Source organism: Heptranchias perlo, chromosome 1 (genome assembly GCF_035084215.1).
Source record: "Heptranchias perlo isolate sHepPer1 chromosome 1, sHepPer1.hap1, whole genome shotgun sequence".
NCBI lineage: Eukaryota > Metazoa > Chordata > Chondrichthyes > Hexanchiformes > Hexanchidae > Heptranchias > Heptranchias perlo.
The window spans coordinates 197,557,778-197,577,148 of NC_090325.1; the positions used below are offsets into that span (position 1 = coordinate 197,557,778).

General features: G+C 49.9%; 1 long non-coding RNA gene across 1 annotated transcript in view; it reads right to left on the reverse strand.

The window, feature by feature from the left end:
* Positions 1-14,528, reverse strand: part of LOC137306981 (uncharacterized) — a 105,783-nt gene extending 91,255 nt beyond the window's left edge. Inside the window, exon 1 of the long non-coding RNA XR_010958992.1 lies at positions 14,458-14,528. This is a non-coding gene — a long non-coding RNA (uncharacterized lncRNA). The remainder of the gene's footprint in view (positions 1-14,457) is intronic.
* Between the last annotated feature and the right edge of the window lie 4,843 nt (positions 14,529-19,371).

Sequence of the window (19,371 nt, forward strand, 5' to 3'; positions counted from 1 at the left end):
GCTCAATTGCTAAATTTAAATGTGATATAGATAGCTTTTTGGCAACCAAAGGTATTGAGGGATATGGGCCAAAGGCAGGTATATGGAGTTAGATCACAGATCAGCCATGATCTTATCAAATGGCGGAGCAGGCACGAGGGGCTGAATGGCCTACTCCTGTTCCTATGTTCCTATGATGTTTTTCACTCTCAGTTTTGCATTTCACTCAATCCACTAGAATCAACCTTCACAAAAGTAGAAGCAAAACAAACGAGCTTCAAACATTCTCAATTCATGGGTTCCCAGATAATTCGAGTGGGTTAATGCAGCACCTACTCAGGTATTAATCCCACCATTGTGAGACTGAGCCCACCAAAAGCTGCAATGCTTTGTCCAAGACTCAGGCAATTGTCTTAGTTCTTATGTTGCAAGTGTCCTATAACATCATAAAATAATGATGTGGAGATGCCGGTGATGGACTGGGGTTGACAATTGTAAACAATTTTACAACACCAAGTTATAGACCAGCAATTTTATTTTAAATTCACAAGCTTTCGGAGATTTCCTCCTTCCTCAGGCAAATGTTTCAAGAGCTCCTTGAAGCCTACGCATTTATACATATAGAACAATACATGGTGTTTACAGACTGCCCCTGCAACTGCCCGTTGCCAAGGCAATCACCGTGTTCAGACAGAGAGGTGTCACCTGCAGAACCCCCGAATACACATTCAACAAAAAAACAAACAGGGAAAAAAAAGAGAAAAAAAAGAGAGAGGCAGAAACATCCGGAAGGCAGAGAGAGCCAGCAAATGACCCATTATATTAAAAACAGATAACATTTGTTCGCTGGTGGGGTAACGTGTAGCGTCACGCTACACGTTACCCCACCAGCGAACAAATGTTATCTGTTTTTAATATAATGGGTCATTTGCTGGCTCTCTCTGCCTTCCGGATGTTTCTGCCTCTCTTTTTTTTCTCTTTTTTTTTTCCCTGTTTGTTTTTTTGTTGAATGTGTATTCGGGGGTTCTGCAGGTGACACCTCTCTGTCTGAACACGGTGATTGCCTTGGCAACGGGCAGTTGCAGGGGCAGTCTGTAAACACCATGTATTGTTCTATATGTATAAATGCGTAGGCTTCAAGGAGCTCTTGAAACATTTGCCTGAGGAAGGAGGAAATCTCCGAAAGCTTGTGAATTTAAAATAAAATTGCTGGTCTATAACTTGGTGTTGTAAAATTGTTTACAATCATAAAATAACACTTCCCACCATGAGAAACAATTGTCCACTTAAGTTCCGAGGGGTGTGACTGTAAAGGCAAAATGTTACACTTGTTGCCATTAGTGAAGGAACCACATCTGTTCATATTGAAGTCTGACACACTTCAGACATCACGAGGACTCTGAAGTGTCAAACATGTATATAAAGGAAGACATTTCGTGTTGAAATAAATTACAGGTTAATTTCTGTCAGTGAGCGAAGTTTGCAAATGATCAGGAAATTTACAAACATCTGGCAATCTGCGAACATCTCTCACCAATGGCAATTAACAAATTGGCCTCAGGACCTAATTAGACCACTTCCCCAAAGGGAGCACCTGACCTGTGGCATTGAAGGGACAGGTCAAGTAATCAGCTTAAGCCTCACAGCCATGCTCCAGACCCCAGACGGTGAGCAACACAAACATGAGATCAGCTCCTAATTATGAAAAAAGCCTTAGAATGTCAAAGCCAAAGTCATAAAAAGAGTGTACAGCATTTGAAAAATGGACAAGTAGCTGAACTCATCAAATACAATTAGAATCCATCAATAAGTTCACAATACACCTCCAGGTTACAAAAACTGACATGGCAATCCAGATTCTTTGGGTATCGAAACACATCATATTGTATAGTATGTTGTATATTTAATCAGGTTTTTAAGATAAATTAAGTTTTAGGACATGAAAAGTTCAAAACTGCAAGTGACAGTTCACACCACTGAGAATAGAGAACGTGTGGCTTAAAACATCACCCCCCAACAGAAGCCCATGCATCACCGCCCACCGAGCAAGCATTACAACCCGCTCACAACCGATGAGCATGGCACTGTCCCCATGAGCCTGCGGTAATTGGGATGACTTTCACACAAACAATTTGACACTCAGTTGTTTTACTGTGTCGGTACCAAGATCCACTTCACAATCCAGCATGCTCAAACTGCAGACACTTCAAATTCCAACACACAGTGAGCAGGCTGCATCACTTAAACCACATTTATATCAAACTTTTAAGAGGGGTTCTGAGAGACTGAGCTGTGTGAGGCAGCTTCCCATGTTCACACTATTAAATCCAGTTTCTGTGAATCCAATTTTACCCGAGTTTACAAGTGTGCTACTGGTCGAGTCAGATGCATCTTGCAGTTGCGATACAATCCAACACCTAGGACAACACGTAGCCCAGGCACGTATAATCAGACAATCTTACAGCACAGTAGCAAGTGGCTCGTTGAAAGAACTATCTGCTCGCTTCCTGCCCTTTCCCCATATCCTTTGAAATTTTTCTTTTTCAAATGTTTTATGTACTTCCCTCTAAAAAGCTATTGTGGATTCTGCTTCAACCAATGTTTCTGCACGGGCATTCCACATCCTGATAACCCGCACATTGGGAAATTTGCTTGTTAGAGAACGCACTGCTCAGGCTGTGCAGAGAGGATCAGGAGGTGTGGACCCCTTTTCTGTGAGATAGCTATCACGCACAACCAGACCAGCCCCAGGGCTACCTGCTGAGGAGGCAGTCCTGACAATGCCAACCAGGACCTATTGCTGCACCACCTCATCATCCTCCACACAAGCCCCAGCATCCCTAGTGGAATAACCCAGCCCTGCCACCAAGCACTAAGAACTGGAGAGCTATGTATAACCACTGTGATTACAAACAAAATCTGTTGCCAGCCTAGAACAGATTGAGCAATATAAAAGCTGGCGGAGTCCAGCACGTGAGTGCAAAAGACAAGGCTGAAGTGTTTGTAATCATCTTCAGCCAGAAGTGCCGAGTAGATGATCCATCTCGGCCTCCTCCCGATATCCCCACCATCACAGAAGACAGTCTTCAGACAATTCGATTCACCCCACGTGATATCAAGAAACGGCTGAGTGCACTGGATACAGCAAAGGCCATGGGCCCCGACAACATCCCAGCTGTAGTGCTGAAGACTTGTGCTCCAGAACTAGCTGCGCCTCCAGCCAAGCTGTTCCAGTACAGCTACAACACTGGCATCTACCCGACAATGTGGAAAATTGCCCAGGTATGTCCTGACACAAAACGCAGGACAAATCCAATCCGGCCAATTACTGCCCCATCAGTCTACTCTCAATCATCAGCAAAGTGATGGAAGGTGTCGTCGACAGTGCTATCAAGCGGCACTTACTCACCGATAACCTGCTCACCAATGCTCAGTTTGGGTTCCGCCAGGACCACTCGGCTTCAGACCTCATTACAGCCTTGGTCCAAACATGGACAAAAGAGCTGAATTCCAGAGGTGAGGAGAGAATGACTGCCCTTGACATCAAGGCAGCATTTGACCGAGTGTGGCACCAAGGAGCCCGAGTAAAACTGAAGTCAATGGGGATCAGGGTGAAAACTCTCCAGTGGCTGGAGTCATATCTAGCGCAAAGGAAGATGGTAGCGGTTGTTGGAGACCAATCATCTCAGCCCCAGGACATTGCTGCAGGAGTTCCTCAGGGCAGTGTCCTAGGCCCAACCATCTTCAGCTGCTTCATCAATGACCTTCCCTCCATCACAAGGTCAGAAATGGGGATGCTCGCTGATGATTGCACAGTGTTCAGTTCCATTCGCAACCCCTCAAATAATGAAGCAGTCCGAGCCCACATGCAGCAAGACCTGGACAACATCCAGCTTGGGCTCATAAGTGGCAAGTAACATTTGTGCCAGATAAGTGCCAGGCAATCACCATCTCCAACAAGAGAGAGTCTAACCACCTCCCCTTGACATTCAACGGCATTACCATCACCGAATCTCCCACCATCAACATCCTGGGGGTCACCATTGACCAGAAACTTAACTAGACCAGCCATATAAATACTATGGCTGCGAGAGCAGGTCAGAGGCTGGGTATTCTGCAGCGAGTGACTCACCTCCTGACTCCCCAAAGCCTTTCCACCATCTACAAGGCACAAGTCAGGAGTGTGATGGAATACTCTCCACTTGCCTGGATGAGTGCAGCTCCAACAACACTCAAGAAGCTCGACACCATCCAGGACAAAGCAGCCCACTTGATTGGCACCCCATCCACCACCCTAAACATTCACTCCCTTCACCACCGGCGCACAGTGGCTGCAGTGTGTACCATCCACAGGATGCACTGCAGCAACTCGCCAAGGCTTCTTCGACAGCACCTCCCAAACCTGCAACCTCTACCACCTAGAAGGACAAGAGCAGCAGGTACATGGGAACAACACCACCTGCACGTTCCCCTCCAAGTCACACACCATCCCGACTTGGAAATATATCGCCGTTCCTTCATTGTCGCTGGGCCAAAATCCTGGAACTCCCTTCCTAACAGCACTGTGGGAGAACCTTCACCACACGGACTGCAGCGGTTCAAGAAGGCGGCTCACCACCACCTTCTCAACTGCAATTAGGGATGGGCAATAAATGCCGGCCTTGCCAGCGACGCCCACATCCCATGAACGAATTAAAAAAGTGACGAGAGGACATCGTATCAATATTAACAAGCCCGGAGAGAGACTGGAAATTAAAAGAAACATTCCCCCTCCCCCAACACAGTAATTACTGTGAGAAACAAACACCAGGTAAAATTTGTTAATGTTGTGATTCACTCCTTCAAAAAAGTAGTTGAAAGAAAAGGATTTTTTTTAAAAACAGGAATAGGTGACAGATGAAAAGTTCCATGGGAATACGATTCCAGTACTGCGGGATACCGGAGGACAACGGTGTGGGGGGGGGGGGGGGGGGGGGGGGAAGAAAATGAGATAGTTATCTGTGGACGCCTACAATCTAAGGTTGAACAGTGCAGGAATGACAGGTGAATATTCTGGAATTCTGTTGGATTAATGTCAGGGATTAAGCAGTATCCAGGCAGAACATTCTGTCTGAAGAGTCGGTGGGTGAGGTAGTTCCGTCATAGGGTTGGTTTCTCATGGTTTGTGGAGGGAGGGGGCTTGACTGATCACTTTAGTTCTCAGGAATCAGTGACCCGAAGATTCATCACAATCTGTGACACCACTGGCTCAGCATTAACATTAAAAATTATAACTGAACAGCTGACCTATTCAGTGCACAGTATCGACCTCTTCAACCCTTCCTTCACTCACTGCACTATTAAAGGACCATGATTACAAAGCTGTATAATGAAGACCATGGCTGTGGTCGTATCTTTCATTAATACAGGACCAGAGCTGGGACAAGTATCGGTAACACAGGACCGGAGCTGGGACAAGTATCGGTAACACAGGACCGGAGCTGGGACAAGTATCGGTAACACAGGACCGGAGCTGGGACAAGTATCGGTAACATGGGACCGGAGCTCGGACAAGTATCGGTAACACAGGACCGGAGCTCGGACAAGTATCGGTAACACGGGACCGGAGCTCGGACAAGTATCGGTAACACAGGGCCGGAGCTGGGACAAGTATCGGTAACACAGGACCGGAGCTCGGACAAGTATCGGTAACACGGGACCGGAGCTCGGACAAGTATCGGTAACATGGGACCGGAGCTCGGACAAGTATCGGTAACACAGGACCGGAGCTGGGACAAGTATCGGTAACACAGGACCGGAGCTGGGACAAGTATCGGTAACACAGGACCGGAGCTCGGACAAGTATCGGTAACACAGGACCGGAGCTCGGACAAGTATCGGTAACACAGGACCGGAGCTCGGACAAGTATCGGTAACACAGGACCGGAGCTCGGACAAGTATCGGTAACACAGGGCCGGAGCTGGGACAAGTATCGGTAACACAGGACCAGAGCTGGGACAAGTATCGGTAACACAGGACCGGAGCTGGGACAAGTATCGGTAACACAGGACCGGAGCTGGGACAAGTATCGGTAACACAGGACCGGAGCTGGGACAAGTATCGGTAACACAGGACCGGAGCTGGGACAAGTATCGGTAACACAGGACCGGAGCTGGGACAAGTATCGGTAACACGGGACCGGAGCTCGGACAAGTATCGGTAACACAGGACCGGAGCTGGGACAAGTATCGGTAACACAGGACCGGAGCTGGGACAAGTATCGGTAACATGGGACCGGAGCTCGGACAAGTATCGGTAACACAGGATCGGAGCTCGGACAAGTATCGGTAACACAGGACCGGAGCTGGGACAAGTATCGGTAACATGGGACCGGAGCTCGGACAAGTATCGGTAACATGGGATCGGAGCTCGGACAAGTATCGGTAACACGGGACCGGAGCTCGGACAAGTATCGGTAACACAGGACCGGAGCTGGGACAAGTATCGGTAACACAGGGCCGGAGCTGGGACAAGTATCGGTAACACAGGACCGGAGCTCGGACAAGTATCGGTAACACAGGACCGGAGCTCGGACAAGTATCGGTAACACAGGACCGGAGCTCGGACAAGTATCGGTAACACAGGACCGGAGCTGGGACAAGTATCGGTAACACAGGACCGGAGCTCGGACAAGTATCGGTAACACAGGACCGGAGCTCGGACAAGTATCGGTAACACAGGACCGGAGCTGGGACAAGTATCGGTAACACAGGACCGGAGCTCGGACAAGTATCGGTAACACAGGACCGGAGCTCGGACAAGTATCGGTAACACAGGACCGGAGCTCGGACAAGCATCGGTAACACAGGACCGGAGCTCGGACAAGTATCGGTAACACAGGACCGGAGCTCGGACAAGTATCGGTAACACAGGACCGGAGCTCGGACAAGTATCGGTAACACAGGACCGGAGCTCGGACAAGTATCGGTAACACAGGACCAGAGCTGGGACAAGTATTGGTAACGCAGGACCGGAGCTCGGACAAGGAGGAACTTTTGAAATGTGTTCAGGATAACTTTCTTCGCCAGCACATTTCCAGCTCAACGAGGAAGGAGGTATTGCTGGACATGGTTCTAGGGAATGAGGTGGGCCAAGTGGAGCAAGTGTTAGTGGGGGAGCAGCGATCATAATATCATAGGGTTTAGAATAGCTATGGAAAAGGACATGGACCACTCTAAAGTAAAAATACTCAATTGGAGGAGGGCCAATTTCAATGGGATGAGAACAGATCTGGCCCGGGTAACTTGGAATCAAAGATTGGCAGGCAAAACTATAATTGAACAGTGAGCGGGCTTTAAGGAGGAGATGGTTCAGGTACGGTCTAGGCACATTCCCACGAGGGGGAAAGGTAGGGCAACTAAAGCCAGAGCTCCCTGGATGACAAAAGAGATAGAGAGTAAGATGAAATGGAAAAAAGGGGCATATGACAGATGTCAGGTTGATAACACAAGTGAGAACCAGGCTGAATATAGAAAATTCAGAGGGGAAGTGAAAAAGGAAATAAAAGGGGCAAAGAGAGAGTATGAGAATAGACTGGCAGCAAACAAAAGGGGATCCAAAAGTCTTCTACAAGCTGTAAACAGTAAACGGGCAGTAAGAGGAGGGGTGGGGCCGATTAGGGACCATAAAGGAGATCTACTCATGGAGGCAGAGGGGATGGCCGAGGTACAAAATGAATACTTTGCATCTGTCTTTACCAAGGAAGAAGATGCTGCCAGAGTCTCAGTAAAGGAAGATATAGTTGAGATACTGGATGGGCTAAAAATTGAGAAAGAGGTACCTGAAAGGCTAGCTGTATTTAAAGTAGATAAATCACCCGGTCCGGATGGGATGCATCCTTGGTTACTGAGGGAAGCAAGGGTGAAAACTGCAGAGGTACTGGCCTTAATCTTCCAAACAGCCTTAGATACGGGGGTGGTGCCAGAGGACTGGAGAAATGCAAATGTCACATCCTTGTTCAAAAAAGGGTGCAAGGATAAACCCAGCAACTACAGGCCAGTCAGTTTAACCTCAGTGATGGGGAAACTTTTAGAAACGTTAATCCGGGACAGAATTAACAGTCACTTGGACGAGGATGGATTAAGGAAAGCCAGTACGGATTTGTTCACGGCAAATCGTGTTTAACTAAGCTGATAGAGTTTTTTGATGAGGTAACAGAGAGGGTAGATGAGAGCAGTGTAGTTGACGTGGTATATATGGACTTTCAAAAGGCGTTTGATAAAGTGCCGCACGGTAGGCTTATCATCAAGATTGCAGCCCATGGAATAAAGGGGGCAGTAGCAACATGGATACAGAATTGGCTAAGTGATAGGAAACAGAGAGTAGTGGTGAACGGTTGTTTTTCAGACTGCAGGAGGTGTACAGTGGTGTTCCCCAGGGTCAGTACTGGGACCACTGCTTTTCTTGATATACATTAATGACTTGGACTTGGGTGTACAGGGCACAATTTCAAAATTTGCAGATGACATAAAACTTGGAAGGTTAGTAAACAGTGAGAAGGATAGTGATAGACTTCAAGAAGATTTTGACAGGCTGGTGGCATGGGCGGACACGTGGCAGGTGAAACTTAACACAGCAAATTGCAAATTGGTATATTTCGGTCAGAAGAACGAGAAGAGGCAATATAAACTAGGGGGCAAAATTCTAAAAGGGATACAGGACCAGAGAGATCTGGGGGCATATGTGCACAAATCGTTGACGGTGGCAGTGCAGGTTGAGAAAACGGTTAAAAAAGCAAACGAGATCCTGGGCTTTATAAATAGAGGCATAGAGTACAAAAGTATGGAAGTCATGATGAACCTTTGTAAAACACGGGTTTGGCCACAACTGGAGTATTGTGTCCAGTTCTGGGCACCGCACTTCAGGAAAGATGTGAAGGCCTTAGAGAGGGTGCAGAAGAGATTTACTAGAATGATTCCAGGGATGAGGGACTTCAGTTAAATGGATGGACTGGAGAAGCTGGGATTGTTCTCCTTGGAACAGAGACAGTTGAGAGGAGATTTGATAGAGGTATTCAAAATCATGAAGGGTCTGGACAGAGTAGATAGAGAAACCGTTCCCATTGGTGGAAGGGTCAAGAACCAGAGGACATAGATTTACGGTGATTGACAAAAGAACCAAAGGTGACATGAGGAAAAACTTTTTTACACAGTGAGTGGTTAGGATCTGGAATGCACTGCCCGAGGGGGTGGTGGAGGCAGATTCAATCATGGCCTTCAAAAGGGAACTGGATAAGTACTTGAAGGGAAAAAATTTGCAGGGCTACGGGGAAAGGGCGGGGAAGTGGGACTAGCTGGATTGCTCTTGCATCGAGCCAGCATGGACTCGATGGGCCGAATGGCCTCCTTCCATGCTGTAACCTTTCTATAATTTTATGATTCTAAGTATCTGAAGCACAGACAAGCATCGTTAACACAGTACTGGAGCACGGACAAGCATCGTTACAGTAATGGAACAGGGACAAGCATCGTTACAGTAATGGAACAGGGACAAGCATCGTTAACACAGTACTGGAGCATGGACAAGCATCGTTAACACAGTACTGGAGCATGGACAAGCATCGTTACAGTAATGGAACAGGGACAAGTATCGTTAATATAGTACTGGAGCATGGACAAGTATCGTTAATACAGTACTGGAGCATGGACAAGTATCGTTAATACAGTACTGGAGCATGGACAAGTATCGTTAACACAGTACTGGAGCATGGACAAGTATCCTTAACACAGTACTGGAGCATGGACAAGTATCGTTAATACAGTACTGGAGCATGGACAAGTATCATTAATACAGTACTGGAGCATGGACAAGTATCGTTAACACAGTACTGGAGCATGGACAAGTATCGTTAATACAGTACTGGAGCATGGACAAGTATCATTAATACAGTACTGGAGCATGGACAAGTATCATTAACACAGTACTGGAGCATGGACAAGTATCGTTAATACAGTACTGGAGCATGGACAAGTATCGTTAATACAGTACTGGAGCATGGACAAGTATCATTAACAGTACTGGAACATGGACAAGCATCGTTACAGTAATGGAACAGGGACAAGTATCGTTAACACAGTACTGGAGCATGGACAAGCATCGTTACAGTAATGGAACAGGGACAAGTATCGTTAATACAGTACTGGAGCATGGACAAGTCTATAACGAGGGGGCACAGATTTAAGGTGAGAGGGGAGAGATACAAAAGGATCCAGAGGGGCAATTTTTTCACTCAAAGGGTGGTGAGTGTCTGGAACGATCTGCCAGAGGCAGTAGTAGAGGCGGGTACAATTTTGTCTTTTAAAAAGCATTTGGACAGTTACATGGGGAAGATGGGTATCGAGGGATATGGGCCAAGTGCAGGCAATTGGGACTAGCTTAGTGGTATAAACTGGGCGACATGGACATGTTGGGCCGAAGGGCCTGTTTCCATGTTGTAACTTCTATGATTCTATGATTCTATGATTCTATAAGTATCGTTAACACAGTACTGGAGCATGGACAAGTATCGTTACAGTAATGGACCAGGGACAAGTATCGTTAATACAATACTGGAGCACGGACAAATATCATTACTACAGTATTGGAGCAAGAGCAAGTATCGATGGGAGAAAATTGGTGGATAAAGTAAAAATAGTAAGCAGATATAGGGAATTGTTATACTGTATTCATGGATTTTAACATTGCAAAAATCAGCCAATGGGAGAGGCTTAAATTTTGCACAGGCTGGAAGTGCAGGATGGCCTCATCCTGTGCTAAAAATTTGTTTCTACGATTCATCAAGAGGAGGCTTGCTGTACTAGTAACTACAGGATTACAACTTGCCTCTTTCACCAACACGTTCACTGTGTCACATTACAAAATCAAAAAACAATTATAATAAAACATTTAAAAGTTTTGACATAACAAGTAACTTGTGTGAAGTCAAAAATTATTAGTGTAGCAACAAAAAAAATTGATTGTATACTCATTAAAATCTCTTCTAAATGGAACTGTACGCCAATAAATCAAAGCTAAAAATGCCTTCCATCTTTTAAACATAAATGTATATTTTAGCAAAGAAGCCTATTTGACACTTCTTGTTTGTATTGAATTGAGGTCCCTCTCGAGGACAGAATTTACACAGTCCCATTTCCTTGCTTTGCTTAATTCTGTACTTGAGGATTTATTTTAATTTTTAAAACATTTTCTGATTGAGCTGAATCCATTTGGTTCACTCAGTTCAAGGATTGAAGTGTAAACCTTAATCTATTCATTCATGATACACGTAAAATAAATCAGCTGGTTGGTCTTGTCTCACCAGAATGTTCATCAGTCTGCCTATCGTAGGATAGGAAAAAAACATGGGAACGCGAGAGATTACAGTATCCAGTTCACACAAAAGGGGGTTTAATCATTACGACCTCACGGTCACGCTATTTTATGACTAGATAATGGACAATAAAGGGAAACTCCAGATCACAGGGGATGTGGGGTTTGCTTACGGGTGAGACCAACGGCACTGAACCCATGAGGAAATGTAGTGCAGCTTTAATATTTGTTACACCACTTCTAATGGCATGTCGACACCTGAACCATTAACCTCTCCTCTCTTTTCTGAGATGCTGATGCATTTTCTGTTTTACACCATGCTATTAAGAATTAGTTCCTCTCCAAAGACTGGATTTTAATGCAGGGACAAGAATTCTTATCAAGTTATACATATCAGACATTGAATTAACAACTAACATATAATCTCAAACTGCAAATTGTAAATGTTGCCCACTGATGTAAAATTGTCACCAATCCAGTCACCTTGTTCTCTTTCGGTTTAGGAAACCAGATCACCTTGCCCCAAAATCAATTCCCATTTAAGAGAAACAGAAATTGCAAGATTTCTAAGGGAGCAGCTTTCACCATTGTACAGTGTGTGCAGACAGCAGCAACTCAAGGAAAACTAACGATCCTATAGCGCTCTTCACATGCAGGAAGACGAGTCAATGAGTACACAATACTGGATGCTGTACAGGAGGAGTAAAAAGAGAAAACGTAGAGGGTTGCAGGAAATAGAGGGAATTGGTGGGGGGGTGGGGGGGGTGGAATACAGAAGGTTAGCAGGAAGGAGAGCAGAGGATGTTCGTGAGACAGGGTGAGGGAAAATAGAAAGGGTTGACAAGGGTAAGAGAATAAAAAGGCTTGGCAGGGGGCAGAAAACGGCAAGGGTCGTTAATGTGGGAAAATGTGAAGTCATGCACTTTGGAAGGAAAAATAAAAAAGCAAAATATTATTTGAATGGAGAAATACTACAAAATGCTGTGGTACAGAGGGATCTGGGTGTCCTCGTACATGAAACACAAAAAGTCAACATACAGGTGCAGCAGGTAATCCGGAAGGCAAACGGAATATTGGCCTTTATTTCTAGGGGGATGGAGTATAAAAGCAGGGAAGTCATGCTACAACTGTACAGGGTGCTGGTGAGACCACACCGGGAGTACTGTGTACAGTTCTGGAGCACTTATTTAGTGAAGGACATACGTGCATTGGAGGCAGTTCAGAGAAGGTTCACTAGGTTGATTCCGGGTATGGAAGGGTTGTCTTATGAGGAAAGATTGAACAGGTTGGGTCTATACTCATTGGAGTTTAGAAGAATGAGAGGAGATCTTATTGAAACATACAAGATTCTGAAGGGACTCGATAGGGTAGATGCTGAGAGGATGTTACCCCTCATGGGGGAATCTAAAACTAGGGGGCATAGTCTCAGAATAAGGGGTCGCCTGTTTAAGACAGAAATGAGGAGGAATTTCTTCTCCCAGAGGGTCGTGAATCTTTGGAATTCTCTACCCCAAAAAGCTGTGGAGGCCGAGTCATTGAATACATTCAAGGCTGAGTTAGACAAATTTTTGATCAGCAAGAGAGTCAAAGGATATGGGGAAAGGGCAGGAAAGTAGAGTTGAGGTAAAAATCAGATCAGCTATGATCTCATTGAATGGCGGAGCAGGCTCGAGGGGCCGAATGGCCTACTCCTGCTCCTATCTCTTATGGTCTTAACGGCAAGGGTCGGGAATGAAAGGCAGGGCGAGACAGAAAGGCTTTCAGGATGGCACTTTGGGGAGTTTATTGGGGTCTATGGTCATGGGATGGTTTATCAAGGAGTTTATGGGGAGCATGGTCATTGGGGAGTTTATATTGGGGTTTCTGGTTATAGGATGGTATATTGCAGTGTATTAGGGTATATATTAGGGAGCACGGTCACGATGGTTTATTGTGGGGGGAGGGGGGGTTAATGTCCTGGGGAGGGGGGTTTATGTCCCAGTTGGGGGTGGGGGGGTTGATGTCCCGGGGGGGGGGGGGTTTGATGTCCCGGGGGGGGGGGGGGGGGGGTTGATGTCCCGGGGGGGGGGGGGGGGGGGGTTTGATGTCCCGGGGGGGGGGGGGGGGGTTGATGTCCCGGGGGGGGGGGGGGGGGTTGATGTCCTGGAGGGAGGGGGGGTTTGTCGGGAGGGGGGGGGTAATGTCCCAGATTGGGGGAGGGGGGGGTTGATGTCCCGGGGGGGGTTTGTGTCCAGATGGGGGGGGGGGTTGTTGGGAGGGGGGGGGGTGATGTCCCGGGGGAGGGGGGTTTGTCGGGGGGGGGGGGTGGGGATGTCTTTGTCGAGGGGGGTTATCCCGGGGGGGGGGGGGGGGGGGGGTGGATGTGTTTGTCGAGGGGGGTTATCCCGGGGGGGGGGGTTATCCCGGGGGGGGGGGGGGGGGATGTGTTTGTCGAGGGGGGTTATCCCGGGGGGGGGGGGGGGTTATCCCGGGGGGGGATGTGTTTGTCGAGGGGGGTTATCCCGGGGGGGGGGGGTGGATGTGGTTTGTCGAGGGGGGTTATCCCGGGGGGGGGGGGTTATCCCGGGGGGGGGGGGGGGGATGTGTTTGTCGAGGGGGGTTATCCCGGGGGGGGATGTGTTTGTCGAGGGGGGTTATCCCGGGGGGGGGGGGGATGTGTTTGTCGAGGGGGGTTATCCCGGGGGGGGGGGGGGGGATGTGTTTGTCGAGGGGGGTTATCCCGGGGGGGGGGGGGATGTGTTTGTCGAGGGGGGGTTATCCCGGGGGGGGGGGGGGGTTGTATTGGGGTCCGCGGTCAGTGAGGGCTCCTGGCCGTGAACCTTCACACTGAAGCAGCCTCAGTGACCAGGCATCACCGCCAGTAACCGACCCGTGGGAGGGAGGAAGGGGAGCCCCCGCACAAAAGATCACTAATGCCGCCCGCCCGCCCGCCCACACTGGTGGGCTCTCGGCCACCCCCGGCCGAGGCCTCCCCCGGGTCCCGGGCCCCAGTGCCCGGCCTCGGTTCACAGGCGCCGCACTCTCGCCGCCTTTGGGTCTATTTTTCCTTTGGCCCCCTGAGGGAGGCTGCGCTGCGGGGGTGCGGAGGGAGGGGTAGGGGCCGGAGCGAGGCCGGGGCCCCCGGTACTCACTTGTCTCCGAGGGGGCTGGCAGGCTGAGGTGCGGCGGACTCATTGATGGACAGCCGACCGCTGCTCCGCGTGACGGCAACAGGCTGCGACTCTCCACAGTGCTCTGTCTGTGACGTCTTCAGTGAGCGACGACTCCCTCAGTCTGCGCACGCGCCATGTGCTGCGAAAGGCACGTGCACAGAACGAGCGAGGGAAAGAACGAGAAAGAACAGAGAGAGGGGGGAGGGGGAGAGGGGGAGGGGGAGGGGGAGGGGGAGAGGGAGGGGGGAGGGGGGAGAGGGAGGGAGGGGGGAGAGGGAGGGAGGGGGGAGGGGGGAGAGGGAGGGAGGGGGGAGAGGGAGGGAGGGGGAGGGGGAGGGGGGGGGGGAGGGGGAGGGGGGAGGGGGAGAGGGGAGGGGGGGGAGGGGGGAGGGAGGAGGAGGGGAGAGGGAGGAGGGGGGGAGGGGGCATGTGGGAGATGGAGAAGAGCGGGGAGGGGCAATAGGATGGGAAGTGGGGAGAGAGGGAAGCGGCGGCCAGATGACCCTCACACCTCACACCTCACACCGGACATGGCCTTCATTGATACTTGCAAACATCTTCTGATGCCTCTGGAGGTAGGTTTGCCATGACTTGCATCTAACCTGAATCTGCCAATTGTTGCTTCAGTCGGTTCTCTGCTGAAGGCCAGTCTTGACAAAGGATGTCTCCTCTTAAGAACATAAGAAATAGAAGCAGGAGCAGGAAAGGCCATACGGCCCCTCGAGCCTGCTCCGCCATTCAATCAGATCACGGCTGATCTTCAACCTCAACTCCACTTTCCCACCCGATCCCCATATCCCTTGATTCCCCTAGAGTCCAAAAATCTATCTCAGCCTTGAACATACTCAATGACTCAGCATCCACAGCCCTCTGGGGTAGAGAATTCCCAACCCTGAGTGAAGAAATTCACAATCTCAGTCATAAATGGCCGACCCCTTATCCTGCGACTATGTCCCCTAGTTCTAGACTCTCCAGCCAGGGGAAACATCCTCTCAGCATCTACCCTGTCAAGCCCCCTCAGAATCTTACATGTTTCAATGAGATCACCTCTCATTCTTCTAAACTCCAGAGAGTGTAGGCCCGTTCTACTCAACCTCTCCTCATAGGACAACAATCTCATCCCAATTAACCTAGTGAACCTTCGTTGCACCCCCTGTAAAGTAAGTATATCCTTCCTTAGATAAGGAGACCTCTCTCTCCCTCCTTTCTTGAATAGTGGGATTACATTTGTTACCTTCCAATCTGCTGGGACCGTTCTAGAATCTAGGGAATTTTGGAAGATCAAAACCAATGCATCCACTATCTTCAGTTAATGAGCACACTATCTCCCGGCCAACATCAACACCTGTTATGTCAGTGTGACGATTTATAACACACTGATGAGTGAAGGACACAGATTGAATGGCTGGACATTAGTGCAAACTAGTACCTTTTTAACAGGACGGAATTATAATAGCAAAAGATGCTGGTGTTGCTTTGTCCCCATTCTGATGCCCATTTTCATGGGTGGTTGCAACAGAAGATATGGCCAAAAATTCCCTGGCAAGAAAAGATCGTGTCCATGAAGCTACTCGTTTAATGATCAATGACAAATTAACCCAGAGTTTAAAGACTGACTGATGGAATGTGATTATGTACTGTGCATAATTTGCCAGTGTGCATTTACCATGAAGTACATGGTTACCTGTGCTGTTCATAAACATGCCTCACACACCTGTCACTACAGGCAGTGTTTCCCCGGGAGCCCTGTCACTACAGGCAGTGTTTCCCCAGGAGCCCTGTCACTACAGGCAGTGTTTCCCCAGGAGCCCTGTCACTACAGGCAGTGTTTCCCCAGGAGCCCTGTCACTACAGGCAGTGTTTCCCCGGGAGCCCTGTCACTACAGGCAGTGTTTCCCCAGGAGCCCTGTCACTACAGGCAGTGTTTCCCCGGGAGCCCTGTCACTACAGGCAGTGTTTCCCCAGGAGCCCTGTCACTACAGGCAGTGTTTCCCCGGGAGCCCTGTCACTACAGGCAGTGTTTCCCCAGGAGCCCTGTCACTACAGGCAGTGTTTCCCCGGGAGCCCTGTCACTACAGGCAGTGTTTCCCCGGGAGCCCTGTCACTACAGGCAGTGTTTCCCCGGGAGCCCTGTCACTACAGGCAGTGTTTCCCCAGGAGCCCTGTCACTACAGGCAGTGTTTCCCCGGGAGCCCTGTCACTACAGGCAGTGTTTCCCCAGGAGCCCTGTCACTACAGGCAGTGTTTCCCCAGGAGCCCTGTCACTACAGGCAGTGTTTCCCCAGGAGCCCTGTCACTACAGGCAGTGTTTCCCCGGGAGCCCTGTCACTACAGGCAGTGTTTCCCCAGGAGCCCTGTCACTACAGGCAGTGTTTCCCCGGGAGCCCTGTCACTACAGGCAGTGTTTCCCCAGGAGCCCTGTCACTACAGGCAGTGTTTCCCCGGGAGCCCTGTCACTACAGGCAGTGTTTCCCCAGGAGCCCTGTCACTACAGGCAGTGTTTCCCCGGGAGCCCTGTCACTACAGGCAGTGTTTCCCCGGGAGCCCTGTCACTACAGGCAGTGTTTCCCCAGGAGCCCTGTCACTACAGGCAGTGTTGCCCCAGGAGCCCTGTCACTACAGGCAGTGTTTCCCCAGGAGCCCTGTCACTACAGGCAGTGTTTCCCCGGGAGCCCTGTCACTACAGGCAGTGTTTCCCCAGGAGCCCTGTCACTACAGGCAGTGTTTCCCCGGGAGCCCTGTCACTACAGGCAGTGTTTCCCCAGGAGCCCTGTCACTACAGGCAGTGTTTCCCCGGGAGCCCTGTCACTACAGGCAGTGTTTCCCCAGGAGCCCTGTCACTACAGGCAGTGTTTCCCCGGGAGCCCTGTCACTACAGGCAGTGTTTCCCCGGGAGCCCTGTCACTACAGGCAGTGTTTCCCCGGGAGCCCTGTCACTACAGGCAGTGTTTCCCCAGGAGCCCTGTCACTACAGGCAGTGTTTCCCCAGGAGCCCTGTCACTACAGGCAGTGTTTCCCCAGGAGCCCTGTCACTACAGGCAGTGTTTCCCCAGGAGCCCTGTCACTACAGGCAGTGTTTCCCCGGGAGCCCTGTCACTACAGGCAGTGTTTCCCCAGGAGCCCTGTCACTACAGGCAGTGTTTCCCCGGGAGCCCTGTCACTACAGGCAGTGTTTCCCCGGGAGCCCTGTCACTACAGGCAGTGTTTCCCCGGGAGCCCTGTCACTACAGGCAGTGTGTTCCCGGGAGACTTCACACTGCACAGAGCGTGCCCCCAGGAACGCTCACTGTGCAGCAGAAGTAAGGCTTAAAGGGACAAGAATCAAAGAAGTATAGTTTAAATTGGCACGGGTTAAGAGGGCATGATTGTCTCTTTGTGGTTTCTGAGATCTGGCTCAGTGCGAAGCACTCTCGCCTCTGAGTCAGAAGGTTGTGGGTTAGGACCACTCCAGAGACTCGAGCACATAATCTAGTCTGCCACTCCAATTCAGTACTAAAGGAGTGCTGCACTGTCGGAGGTGCCGCCTTTTGGATGAGATGTTAAAACAAGGCCCCACCTGCCCTCTCAGGTGGACGTAAAAGATCCCATGGCAATATTCAAATAAGAGCAGGGGAGTTCTCCCTGGTGTCCTGGCCAATATTTATCTCTCAATCAACACCTAAAACAGATTATCTGATCATTATTACATTGCTGTTTATGGGATCTTGCTGTGTGCAAATTGGCTGCCGCGTTTTCTACATTACAACAGTGACTGCACTTCAAAAGTACTTCTTTGGCTGTAAAATGCTTTGGGACATCCTGAGGTCATGAAAGGCGCTGAATAAATGCAAGTCCTTTTTATAAAGTTGTTTATTGCAGAAAAGATCATGTTGCTAATTGCCTATTGTATTGCATCTGTGGGATGTCATTTATTTTGATGAATTGCAGCAATAATAGTTCTGGTCCAGGTGGGTTGGGTTCAGGTCAGGGTCCAGATTGGATCTGATCCAAGTCCGGGTGCTGATGGATCGGGTTCGGGTTCTGAATCAGGGTCCGGGATTCCGTTCCGGTTCTGAGTGGTTCTGGTCCGGCTCAGGTCCAAGTGGATCAAGTCCGGGTGTTTCGGGTCTGGTTCTGGTTTGGGTCCGGGTTTGAGACTGGTTCCGGGTGGTCTGCTTTGGGTCCAGGTCTGGTTCCAGGTGGTCCGGTTTGGGATCGGGTCCTGTTCCAGGTGGTCTGGATCGGGTCCAGGTGGAATGGGTCCGATTCCGGGTCGCGTCTGGGTAGTCTGGCTCGGGTCTGGGTGGTCCGGTGGGGGATCGGGTGTTCCAGGTTCAGGTGGATCAGGTCCGCGTTTGATTGGGGTGTTCTGGGTCCAGATCCGGGTCCGGGTGCTGCGGGTCTGGTTCGGGTCCGGGTGTTGTGGTTCGGGTTGGTTCTGGGTGTGCAAGGTCCAGGTGTTCCGGGTTCGGTTGGTGTGCGTCCGGGTGTGCCGGGTGATCCAGGTCTGGGTGTGCCGGGTGATCCAGGTCTGGGTGTGCCGGGTGATCCAGGTCCGGGTCCGGGTGTTCCGGGTCTGGGTGATCCAGTCCGGGTGATCCGGGTCCGGTTGGTGTGGGGCTGGGTATGCCAAGTCCGGGTGATCAGGTCCGGGTGATCCGGTCCGGGTATTTTGGATGATCAGGTCCGGGTATTCCGGGTGATCCGGTCCGGGTATTCCGGGTGATCCGTTCCGGGTATTCCGGGTGATCTGGGTCCGGGTATTCCGGGTGATCTGGGCCCGGGTGATCCGGTCCGGGTAGCCCGGGTGATCTGGGTCCGGGTATTCTGGGTGATCTGGGTCTGGATGATCCGGTCTGGGTATTCCGGGTGATCTGGGCCCGGGTGATCCGGTCCGGGTAGCCCGGGTGATCC